Source organism: Macadamia integrifolia, chromosome 10, assembly GCF_013358625.1.
Source record: "Macadamia integrifolia cultivar HAES 741 chromosome 10, SCU_Mint_v3, whole genome shotgun sequence".
Classification (NCBI taxonomy): domain Eukaryota; kingdom Viridiplantae; phylum Streptophyta; class Magnoliopsida; order Proteales; family Proteaceae; genus Macadamia; species Macadamia integrifolia.
Genome location: NC_056566.1, coordinates 14,147,299 through 14,160,737, shown reverse-complemented (window position 1 = coordinate 14,160,737; position 13,439 = coordinate 14,147,299).

The following is a 13,439-nucleotide window of genomic DNA, read 5'->3' as shown; positions in this document are numbered from 1 at the left end:
CTGTGGTGAATCTTCTCATCAGAGGCTTAGTCCCCTGGTTTGTTCATCAAAGATAGAGAAATCTCTCCTCTTTTCTCAAATCGGCGAGGTGGAATGCTACTCATTGCTTTCGTGAAGCCAATTGAGTCACTGACTTCCTCCAAAATCGGCTGCTGTTTAAGATATTTCGGATCCAGTCTCATCTTGGCCTACCCTTATTCAGATGGAGATAGAGAAGGACACTCTTAGGTGCCCTTGTTATAAATTTACATAGCTATATTTCTTCCCCTTTGTTGGTTGAGTTTCTTTGGGTTCCCTCCCTGCTGATGGCAATGCCAAAGGTGGGTTAGGAGCTCAAGTCTCTCTTCCTTTTTTTGGTCCCAACTATGGGATTTGTATTTGATTTTTTCTCATTTTTTCATTCTTAATATATATTTCTTGATTCCTAGTAGAAAAAAAAAAATACATGCGGAGATGAGGAACGAATTATACAAGAAAATGAAATTACGATGTAATATTTACATGATAATGACTGATGGAAACAGTGAAATTTCCGATAATTTTCCTCGACTCAGGGCGACTATTTAATTTTCTTCTATCTTTTTTGGAGAAATTAAAAACTTTCGGTACTTAGGTAAGAAAGTTGACTGGGCTTCTATGCTAAGGTGTGAACATGGGTTCTGATTTTTGGGAATTTAAGTAGGGCTTCCACACTATATTCCTAGAATCGAAATCAGTTGTGGCAATTTGAGTATGGCTTCCGTGCTATATTCTTAGGGTTGGAATCAGCTATGAAAATTTGGACAAGGCTTCCATGCTGCATTCCTAGGGTTGGAATCAACTGTGGAAATTTGGGCAGGGCTTCCACGCTGTATTCCTAGGCTCGGAATCAGCTGTGAAAATTTGGGTAGGGCTTCTGCGCCGTATTCCTTGGGTTGGAATTAGCTGTGGAAATTTGGGTAGGGCTTCCACATCGTATTCCAACCGTGGAAATTTTGGCAGGGCTTCCATGCCTTATTCCTAGGGTCGGAATCAATTGTGAAAATTTGGGCAGGGCTTCGACACCGTATTCCTAGGGTCGGAATCAACTATGGAAATTTGGGCAGAGCTTCCATGTCGTAATGAAAATATTGAAATCAAACACAAAGAACTTAAACAGAAGTTTCGTAATAACATGATATGGACGACGTGGACTTCCGAAAATAGGGTAAGACTCTGTCAACATCAGTAAGCTCGGCTTAGAATTTCTACAGACTCTCATCTCTTCTTTTTCTTTTCTCTCTCTCTCTCTCTCTCTCTCTCTCTCTCTCTCTCTCTCTGGAATAGGGTTTTTTCTTCAGGGGTTCTTTTTTGTCTGGGCTTTTCTCGGTGACCCGAGATCACTATTTATAGAAGGAATAAAGGCATCTGTGTAAAAATGCCACATAAGGGGATTAGGAGCATGTAAAGGAGGATCAAGGGCGTGTAAGGCCCCCTACACATCCGTGTAGGCCTTACACAGATGTGTAGGGTCTTACACAGATTTGTGTAAGGCCTTACACATCCGTGTAAGGCCCTTCCCTCCCGTGGCTCTCTGTTATGTCTTGAAAAATCCTGTGGCACCCCGTTATGCTTCCAGATATGCCTGTAGACTGGGCGGCTACCCCGCAGGCTGGGCGGCAAGTTTTGGATAGGGTTTGGTTTAGGGTGGTCAGATTTGGTTTGGTTTAAGGTTTGGTTTGGTTGAAGGTTTGGTTTGGTTTAGGGTTTGGCCTGATTTTTTGTTTGGTTTAGGGTTAGCTTTGGTTTGGGTTAGGGTTAGTTTCGATTTAGGGTTTGGTTTGGTTTAGGGTTTGGTGTGGTTTAGGGTTTGGTCGAGTTTAGGGCTTGGTTTGGTTTAGGATTTGGTTTGGTTTGGTTTGGTTTAACCAGTTCAAAGTTCAAGTAAATAATACGGCACACCTGAGTATCCATTTTTTTCGTGCAAGATACCAATAGGACCGATTTCCGAATGCTTTGCAATGACACGGGAATCGAGCACATGCTAGGCTCGATTATCGTATTCTGGCAAAGGGTATCAATGACCACTTTCGGTCACCCTTCCCTCATCATTTTAAAAATATTGGGCTGAACTCCTAATTGGTCTTACGCATGTTCTTGTATAGTGGCTTTAGGTTGGGATAGTTGGGATAGTCTAGACTTGTGCCGAAAATTGGATTTCTTTCCAAAAGAGAGAATATATGTTTCATCATTGCCCATAATTCATCATTGCCAAGGGGGGAGACAAAATTTGGTGTCTACACCAGTAGATATCTGGAAACCACAAGGCAATTACCTAATCAAGGATTCACAACCTGTTAGGATTATATTACCTTCCATTACTTGCAAAGCATTATTTGTTCACTTGGAAAAATCTATATGTATCTAAAGTTGTTTGGGATGAGGAGACCTTTGTATGTACCCATCAACAAAATTTGAGCTTCATCTGATTTGCCATGTAGAAAATATTTGGGCAGTGATAGAGGCCATCATCACCTTGACATCTAAAAAACCGAAACTCAAAAGTACATTAAATAAAAGTATAAAAACTTTTTGCTTATAACAAACAAACTGGTTAATTTAGTACCATTTGATAGGAGAGGCCCAAAACTAGATGGTAAATTTATGAGGAACCGCTCATTCTCACCATATTGTTCCAAGAATCGTTAGATGCAAAAGAGATGAAGGATTACAATAAATTGGTGCCAAAGAGGCCTGGAAGTTAAATATTGATGGATGCAATTATACATACTATGTAGACAATCTTAGAGAAACTTATAACATGAAGAGGGGTTGAAGAAGTAGGAGGCAAAGAATAAGAGGGTGAAGAAGACATTAGTGAGGTAGTGTGCTAATGGCTATGCAGGTACACGCCAGTAGATACGACCAATAGGAGGATACGCGGAAACATTGTCAGCATAGGGAAGGATGGTCTTTTCATACCCGTTCATCTAGGTGCAGGTACATGCTATAGAAACCCTCAAGAGCCCAGCAACCTTAGCTAAAACATGGCTTCACGGTTGATAGACCTAGAAACAAAAGAAAAATGAACACACAAGGCAAGAATGTCATCTACAATCAACCTAACGGCCCAGTAAGGTGCAAGTGACTTTTGTCTAAAGAAGAATACCAAGTATCAAAATGCAAATCCCATGTGTTGGGATTTGGATAAAACCAATTTACAATGTTTTATACCCATTTCATCGAAGACCAAATAAAACTTGTGAGGCCCAAATCTGTTTATGAAAACCATATTCATGAGCCACAAAATCCACACATGGATGACCGATGTGAAAAATTCATATCCATAAATCCAACACAACAGTCCAGTGAGAGCAGCTTGGACCCGAGATATGGTTGCCTAAAAAAATCTGGGCCACTACAAATCAGAAGTTTTATTGGGCCTTTGCGGACAAGAATTTAAACGTTATAAATTGGATTTTCCGAAGCACAAACCATGCATTTCGTGTTTGGAGTCTAGACACAGATTTGTGGACCATTACAATGCCATATGGTTTACTTAGGTCGAGATCCAACGGTCGAGATCAATTTGTATGTGAAGGTATGAAAAGCTTTGTATTTTGAAAATGAGGGAAGGTTCTCTGAGCCACCAGGAGAAGATACATTAGAGCTCTCTCTCTCTCTCTCTCTCTCTCTTTCTCTCTCTCATATGAAAAGATGAGTCCAGAACAGCTCCCTATATGTGGAGAATAACAAATCTTCACGTACAATTTTGTGACAACACCTGTCCTTTTTTCTTCAACAAATATCCTTTTATACACTTTTAATGACAACATGGAGAGATATTTTTGGAAGCAAAAAAGGACACATACGTGGAGTCTTCACATATAGGGTGTTGGCTTGGTGATTCAGGCTCTGAAATGATGACCTCCATGCCCTCCCATGTATGAAAATTTCCCACGGCACTTCTTTGGTGTGTTTACTATATTGTTTGGTCAAATAACCCTTTTACTGGTACGTGGAAGATATAATAGATTAGTTAAGTTAAAAATTTAAGGCCCTACTTGCCTGATGAAAAAAAATAGAAAAGGTAAAAAAAAGAAAGGTTCATGTAAAAATTACCACAAATATGGGTATTTAGGTGAGTGGTGAAAAATTTACTAGATAAGGTCATTTAATGCAATAATTTTTATCTATTGATGTAACACTTAATTTTTCCCACCCTATTTATTTCTAAATTCGTACCAAAATTAATAAAACTACTTGAAGTGTCTATTTCTCCCCTTCTCCTATTTTTTTTTTTTTTTCTCTTTCTCATAAAATTTCATCTCACCTTTATTTTTTCTCTTTCCATAAAATCTCATTCTACAAAAAGAAATTACTTTTTTTATTATTATTATTTTTTCATTTTCTTTCCTTTTCAATCTAATCCTCGAAATATGGGACATACACCTCATAATATTCCGATCCTTTTTATCTTTCAAACAGAAGGAGTCTAAGAAAATAAAGAATGACATCAAGCTATGTGACGTATGTTAGCGCCTTATTGCTGTTGAGCATCCAATAAAAAAAAACACATGGCATTCCCATGTATGCATGATTGAGGGGTGCTCTAGGAGGTCCACAGCCCACTAGGTGGTGAAGAGTGCTTTACTACGTAGACTAACTCCAGTCCAATGATTGCTTCTTCCATTGCGATTACCCAATTATTTTTTCATGAGCTGTCAGCCACCAAGAGGAAACAATGATTGTGTCAATGTAGCTGAAACCCTCTTTCTTGGACTTTGGTTTTGGTAGGTCTCTCTTGGTGAATCAATCATTATACAGCTTTATGTAAAGGAAAAATTTTTCCATAAGATATAAAATTGTTCCACTGATTATAATATACATTTTTTTAAGTAGAAGTTACAATATAGATGTTACATGTTCTATTTTTTTTTAATAAATTCAATACAAAAGTATCTATGTTTAAGGTATTTATAGTTCAAAAATTTATGTTTAAATTATCCATGAACAAATGATGTGTCAAGTACATATTAGGGGATGATGAAATACAACCAAGATAGACAATGAGTATGGAATATATTGACTTGAATATGGGTGGAATGTGATTCACTATCAAATGTTCAATGTCTCAACTGAGAATCAATCCCTTGGATGCAGTGGTAGATCGATAGGTTTGCAAAACTGCTGAAATGCTCAAGTGAGACCACAATACAGATTTAGCTTAGAGTTTCTTTCATATTGTTTTAGGTTGCCTATGTGTTGATGGACATTTCAAAGGTGGACAGATAGTCCGATTGCAATTTATATTTATTGGGGCCCTAAACCTAATTCCAGTATTCTTTCACTCTTTTTTTGTTTTTATTAATAAAGCTTTTTTTGTTGATTCTTAGAAAAAAAAATTATAAATAAAATAAAATCAGATGATGAAATAATCAAAACGCCCTAATTTTTATCTTTATTTATTTATTTTTAAATCCAATTCATAGAATATAATTCAATATGAAGGATAAATCAAAAAAGACCGCTCGAATTGAATCAAGAAACTGAAACTGACCAGACCGAACTCTTATAAACTTAGAATTCGTTTTTCTCTTTAGAAAATAATGAAAATGAAATCGGCATATTTGATTGACTAAAAACCCCTTATACAACAACCCCAATATATAAAAACCAATATTTGTGAGTGTAGAAACGCAACCCTAAAACGATGCAGAAGATAATGGAAAAACAAAACAAACAATGCACACGGATTTTACGAGGTTCGGCAAGGTTGCCTACGTCCCCGGTGAGATGAGATCCTGCTTCACTATCAATGGAGAATAGGGTTACGACGCTCTTCCTCACACCTCTCCGTATTGCTTGCATTACAGAGAAAGAAACCCTCGCTACAAATATATAGCGGAAAAAACCCTAATCCGGATCAAATTACAATTTCCAACCTAATCCGGATTAAACTACAATTGCCCTCAAATAAAAAATTCGAGCGGGGGGCTGCGCCCCTCTACACCCCCTGCTGTGCAGGGGGGCCTCCTGCCCCCCTTGCAACCCCCACGGCCCGCTAACCGGCTAGCGGGACCGCCGTCCTGGCTGTCTAGGTGCTGCACCAGTACTTCCTGGATTAAACTGCGACGGAATACAAGACATCATACACCAACAGTGAGAACGTTTTCCTTTCCCTTTTCCTTCTTTTACATGAAAAATGAGACTAAACCAATAAGGAAATGCTGAGAGACCATTAAGAGAAACCGATAAGACACTGAATTTAATCCAACATAGAATTAGTTGTAGTTTTAATTTTTTTGGTCGAACTCCATATCAACTTGAAATTGATTATAAAATATTGGAAAGTATTTTAAGCCCGGGAGTGCTCCTTGCACCTAAATATAGGAGCGTGCAAACCCAAGAGTGGCATGGCGGTCATTTTGCGCCCTCTATGTTTGTGGCATAGGGGCTGCTCTTGAAAAGAAAACTATGCCCTACAAAACATAAATAAATAAAAACTTATTGAAATTAGACCAAATTAACCATTTGACACCCTTGATGAAACAGAGTGCATTAAGGAAATGGGCTTGTAATATCCATTAAAGCTAGTGAAAGAACCCACTGTTTGTAATTTTGTATAATGCCAAAAATCATTTTTTGTGTCATTTTTTTTTCCTAAAGTTCAGCCAAGTATATTCATAAAAAATAAAAAGTGATGTACATGATTAAAGTTCAAGCATAGTTTAGATTAATAAAAAATACAAAAATTTCTCCCATGTGGTCACCCATTTTTTTCCAAGAGTTTGTCGGCCACAAAATAACGCAAAAAGAATAGAAAGATGGGAAAAATATTATTTAGGCATATGACTTCTGATAAAGCAAAAATGATAAATCTGAACTGGCCTAGATTAAATGGAAGAGGAGAGAAGAGGGGGAGGGGGGGTTGTTGACAATGACTTTTAAAATGGTTTTTAAAAGTTAAAGAACCCCAATAACTGGGACAACGACTTTAAAAAGTAACACCAAATTTACCATGTGGGTGAAAAAGAAAGCTTGGAATTATCAATTATTGAATTGAAAGTGCCTCAAGTGCGGTGGTGGAAAGTTTGATCAATAATGCCATTCCGTGGATGTTTCATCAGAAAAGAATATATTTTTAGTTATTCCTTGATTTGATTTTGTGAAAGATCTCCTACTGCTATAGACGGATTAATTTTGTGGTAAATACACTTGTAAAACGGAGTGTCTAACAATATTCTGCGTTATATTAGGAATATAATCTTAATTACGTTTTGGATGTTTTGATATTTGATTTCAGTTTTTGTATTTTTGTATAACTTGGGAAGCTGCTTAGTGTTTCATTATTTTGAAAGATTTTATTGATAGCAATGCCTAAAATGATGGTTCCTTGAGATGATTGTATCATTTTTTGATTTGCAAAACTGTAATAACTATACAAGCATAAAAGTTATAAGTCTTACCATGAAACTCTGGAAAAAGGTTATTGAAGCACGCTTGAGAAGAGATATTCGTATCTCAGTCAACCAATTTGGTTTTATGTCAAGTAGGTCCACTACAAAACTATATACTTATTGAGGAGACTCATGGAAAAGTATAGAGATATCAAGAAGGATCTCCATTTGACCTTTATTGACCTGGAAAAAGCTTGTGACAAAGTCTTTAGAGATTTACTCCAATATGTCATAGTGAAGACAGAGATGTCGAGTAAATTTGTGGAGATAATCAAAGATATGTATGAGAGGGTGGTGACTAAAGTGAGAGATATGGACAATGAATTTCCAATTATGATTGAATTACATCAAGGGTCAACCCTAAACCCTTATCTATTTACACTTGTTATGGATGAACCAATTAGAAACATTCAAGACGAGGTCTCATGGCATATGCACTTCTTTGATGATATTGTCTTGGTGGATGAGAGAAAAGTAGGGATTAATAATAAGTTAGAGCTATGAATATCAAGCTTGGAAACAAGAGGCTTCGAGATTAGTAGAACAAAGACGGAATATATGAGGTATAATTTTAGTAACACTATGATGGATAATGACATGGTGAAAATTGAGGAAAGAGAGATACCGCAAAGTGACTCCTTTAGGTATTTGTGATCAATTATAAATAAATACAGGAACATAAAGTATGATGTTTCACAGAGAATTAAAGTGAGATGAATGAAGTGGAGAGGTGCAACTATAGTACATGCGACTAACGTATCTCTTTAAAGCTCAAAGGAAAATCTTATAGGACTGTTGTTTGACCAGCTATGATGTATGAAGTGGAATGTTGGATAGTAAAGAAGTGTCATATTGCGAAGTTGTGTAGCAGAGATGAGGTTAAGAGGGATATTTAGAAAAAATAGGAAGGATAAAATGATAAATAAAAGCATTAAAGCTGATTTAGGAGTCGCTCCAATCAATGACAAGCTTTGAGAAAGTCGTTTGAGATGGTATGGTCATGTTCAATGAAGGCCTAGAGATCCCCCAATAAAGAGTAGTGATATGCTGCCGATTGATGGAGCGAAAAGAACTAGGGGCAGGCCTATAATGACCATCAGAGAAGTTGTAAGTTGTAATAAATGACGTGCATATTTTGGGTCTTATACCTAGTATGACCTTAGATAGAGCCTATTGGAGAGCAACCGATAAAACACTAAATTTAATCGATAGATTTGCAAAACTATTGCAACTTCAAAAACTTCTTCTATTCGGGATATCCCCCCCCCTACCCCTATTTTCTCTTTACTAGACATCAGTTGGGATGCTCAAGTGAGACCACAATACAAATTTAGCTGAAAGCTTCTGTCCTACTGTTTTAGGTTTCCTGTCTACTGATGGGCATGCCGAATGTGGACAGGTAGTTTGATTGTAATTTATATTTATTCTAGCCTATGACCTACTTCTTGTATTCTTTCATATTTTTTTTTTTTATTATTAGTAAAGATCTTTGTGTTTTTTTTTTTTTGCTAGAAGATTAGATTATATAAAATGGAAAGAGGAAAAATATGTTACAGGAGCAGGAACTGAGGCTCCACCTATGGCATTGCCATCAGTAGAGACTCAGAACCGCTAAAAAAAAAATCTATAACGAGTACGCCCAACGCTATCAGTGTGAAGCTCGAAAGATATGTGTGCAGGAAGTTGCAAATCGTCGCAATCTATCCCAGACTTTGCAGCGTCGTTAGTTAAATAATCTGCCACTGGATTTGCTTCTCTAAAGCAGTGGGAGATCTTCCACTCGATGGTCTCTAAAAAATCAAGAAGGGAGTTCCACTCCTGAAGCACGAACCAAGGGATTAGCCTATGATGGAAGAGAGAAACTGCAGCAGCTGAATCCAATTCGATCCAGAGATGACTAACGCCCATGATTCGAGGGAGGATCAGCCCCTTTATAATACTCCTGATCTAAGCTGCGAAGCTGGAAGAGACACCCAAAAATAACTTGTAAAGTTCTTTTTGTTGATTCTTAGAAAAGAAAGAAAAAAAAAAAAATCAGATGATGAAATAATCAAAATGCCCTAATTTTTATCTTTATTTTTTTTATTATTGATTTTTAAATCTAATTCATAGAACATAATTCAATAATTCAATATGAAGACTAAACCAAAAACGTCCAATCTAACTCCATATCAACTTGAAATTGATTATAGAACATTGGAAAGTATTTTAAGTCCGGGAGCGCTCCTTGCTCCTGGACATAGGATTGTGCCTACCCAAGAGTGGCATGGTGGTTATTTCACGCCTCCTATGCCTATGGCACAAGGGCCACTCTTGGACAGAAAACTATGCCCTACAAGACATAAATAAATAAAAGCTTACTGAAATTAATTAGACTGAATTAACCATTTGACACCCTTAATGAAACAGAATACAGTAAGGAAATAGGCTTGTAATATCCCTTAAAGCTATTTAAACAACCCACTATATTTGTACATTTGTATAATGCCAAAAATAATTATTGTGCCATTTTTTTCTCCTTAAAATTCAGCAAAGTATATTGATGAAAAATAAAAAGTGAAGTACATGATTGAAGTCTACGCATACCCATATTAATAAAAAATACAGAAATTTCTCTTACCGTCACCTTTAGCATTGCCATCAATATAGAGGAGGATCTTAAAAAAAATAGCATTGCCATCAACAAACACTCTATTACCAATAATTATGAAGCAATGCTATGGAACACTAGGACTATTGTGTTTAGGACTTTGTTGAACTTCACAATTAAATTCAGATGAAACAAAAATAGGACTACGCCAGATTGTAGATACTTGTGAAATAGTACCCCTCCAAAATATTTGCCACAAAATTTACTTCTATAATTTTGATTCAGTTTTTTTTGTTAACCAAGGTGTTTGGGAGCTTATGCACCTCAATTAATCTTTGGAGAGACTAGCGTAGCAATCCATCGCCAAGTCTCTATTTAAATCGCAGATACACAGATGAAAAATTGAACCTGGGATCATGTGCCTATCCACACAATCCCTAACTCACTCTAACGAAGGGTGTTAATAAGTTCTGTTTAGGTGTACACGGTGCGGTTCTGTTCAGTTCATATTTATTTAGCTGAAACCAAAATCACACCATTTACTAAACTGTTGCACTTTCTGAAACCTCAATCATTTAGTAAACAGTTTCGATTCCACGGTTTTTAAACGATGTCGATTTCAAGGTTTTAAACGGTTTTGATCGCAATTTATTTCATACAGTTTCTAAACGGTTAGTAATCGGTTTGCTAATTTATTCGCATGCTTACTAAAATTTGCTTTTGTTGATAAACGTTTCAAATAAAATGAAACTACATAAAATAAAATGAGGCATTGAACAAGCAATGATTAAACTACATAGCTACATAATAGGAGTAAATTATTAAATAGACTGTTGGACAGCCTCTTTTTTTTTCGCTAAATGGTCATGTATATTAAGAGATAAAAAGGAAAAAAAAACTGTACAAAGAGGATCCATCTTTAGAGAATCCAAAAAAAAAAAACCAAACTAACACACATCCTAGGACCCACCTCCACCTACGGCATTGCCATCAACAGAAGAGGGACACTAGGCATAAAAGGAGAAAATGAAAGCTAATAAAATCTGAAGCGCGATCTGCCTATCACATCCTCAGCCAAAAACACAAGCACCTCGGGAGGCCATGCCACAACTGATGAAGACGCTTCCTTCTTAGCTGCCGTCTGCGCCAGGAAATCTGTTATAGGATTTGCCTCCCTATTTTTGCTAGAAGATCAGGTTATATTAAAAGGAAAAAAGCAGAAATATATTACAAGAGTGATTTTCCATCTTATACCCCTGAGATAAGAAATAAGGGAGGACCACCTTTGTCAAACAAACCACGGAACCAGACTCCTTTGAACCATGAGCACCACAACGTTAGTTATTGAATAGACTGTTGGACAGCCTCTATGGTCATTTATTCTTCCCTAAATTAAACTATTATGTTTTGTTAAAACAACCAAATTTTTAATCGTTATACAGGTTAATCGGATCTGTTTTAACGGTTTAACAGTTCAATTTTCACAGTGTCAATTCTGTTTAAACCAATGGGTTAAAACAATTAAAACCAACCCAACCCATTTAACTGATAGGTCGTAAACTTAAAATCAAAATCGAACCATTTACTAAATGGTTTTATGATTTCGATGTAAATGGCTTAGATCGATTTCAGTAAATAATTTTGATTTTCAAATTCACATCTTTAATCATAACCATCTGGGCAATCCACGGATAGATAATTTGACTTACATTGAACGACTTTTGAAACCTTTCATGTGGTCACCCAATAGTCATATGATATGATTAACAATGGAGCAAAAAACGATAAATCTGAACTGGCCAGATTAAATGGAAAGTTATGGGGAGGGGTTGCTGACAATGACTTTTAAAAGTGGTTTTTAAAAGATAAGAACCCCAAACTGGGACAATGACTTTTAAAAGTGATTTTAGAAGATAAGAACACCAAATTTAGTGTGTGGGTAAAAAAAAGCTTGGAATTATCAATAATTGCATTGAAAGTGCCTCAAGTGAGGTGCTGGAAAGTGTGATCAGTAATGCTATTTTGATGAGGTTTCATGAGAAATGAACATATTTCAAGTTATTCCTTGATTTGATTTAGTGAAAGATCTTTTATTGCTATAGAAGCATTAATTCTGTGTCAGATGCTCTTGCACAATGAGTGTCCAACAACATTCTACGTTATATTAGGAATCCAGTCTTAATTATATTTGGAATTATCAAGGGAAACCTTAGTATTGTTTTGATATTTGATTTCTCAATTTGTATTTTTGTATAATATGGGAAACTGATTAGTATTTCATTATTTCAAAGATTATAGTGATAGCAATGTGAAAAGTGATGGTTCCTTGAGATAATTGTATCATCTTTTGATCTATTAATGGCAATGTCATAGGTGTATTCTTATGATTAATTTATACATATTTTCCCCATTAAATTTTTTATATTCTTATCTTTTTAATATAATTCTTTGCTGCTGCTTTAGCAATAAAGCATTGTGTGTTCATGAATCCATGAGGTTAGAAAGAGGAGGACTCAATGATTATTTTCATTCCCCGAAATCAGACATTAAAATTTTGGTGGATAGGAATCCCGTAAAACTTTTTTCCAAGAATGAGCTAGACTGGATCATTTCTTAAGAAAAATAGCGAAAGGCCCTGAAACATCCACTTGGATCTAAAACCTACATACTAATGCTCATGATTTTGATAATCATACCAGTGATTTAAAGGAGATCTCTCAAAATCTGAAAATAAGAACGAGTGTGAATTGTGTGCATCTTTCAAGCCCTTTATATTATTGGATATGTATGTCCATCAAACCCGATTAACATATATTTCATCTCTAACCACATACTTATAATTAAGTCCCACATGGTGAAAGGGCAAGGATCCACTAATGGTGCACATGGTCTGGCCTCGTCAACCGCATAGTTTAAAAGATCATATAAGAATTATGAGTCACTGATTTATTTCAGAATCTATTGGCCTTTTCTTTATATTATGTTCAACTCTCATTCTTATTTTAAATCCGGCATGGATGCACAGATATCTCTTTTGGTCATTTTATTTTTCTTTAGCCACTCTACTGGATTAGTAAATAAAAAATTTCTAAAATCTAAAAATCTTTAAAAATATATCTATTCATTTTCTTCTTGATTCTAGTTTTAGGCTTCTGGTCTATTCTATTTGATTATTGGGCGATTTCAATCTAGATCCCAATAAGAATTGAGGGAGTCAAATCCCATGTTCAGTCCCAAGTCTTTAAATCTTGATCATCCCTAGATAACAGTAGTGACCTTATTTCTTCCATTAAGTGGTTCTTTGAACTCTTTACATGCTGGGGTCAATGAACAAATGTTATTTTATTTTTATTTTTTTACTATTTTTATGGATTCATACTAACCTCACAACCGCATGGATCGGATCATATCGAGGTTGAATGAGAATCATT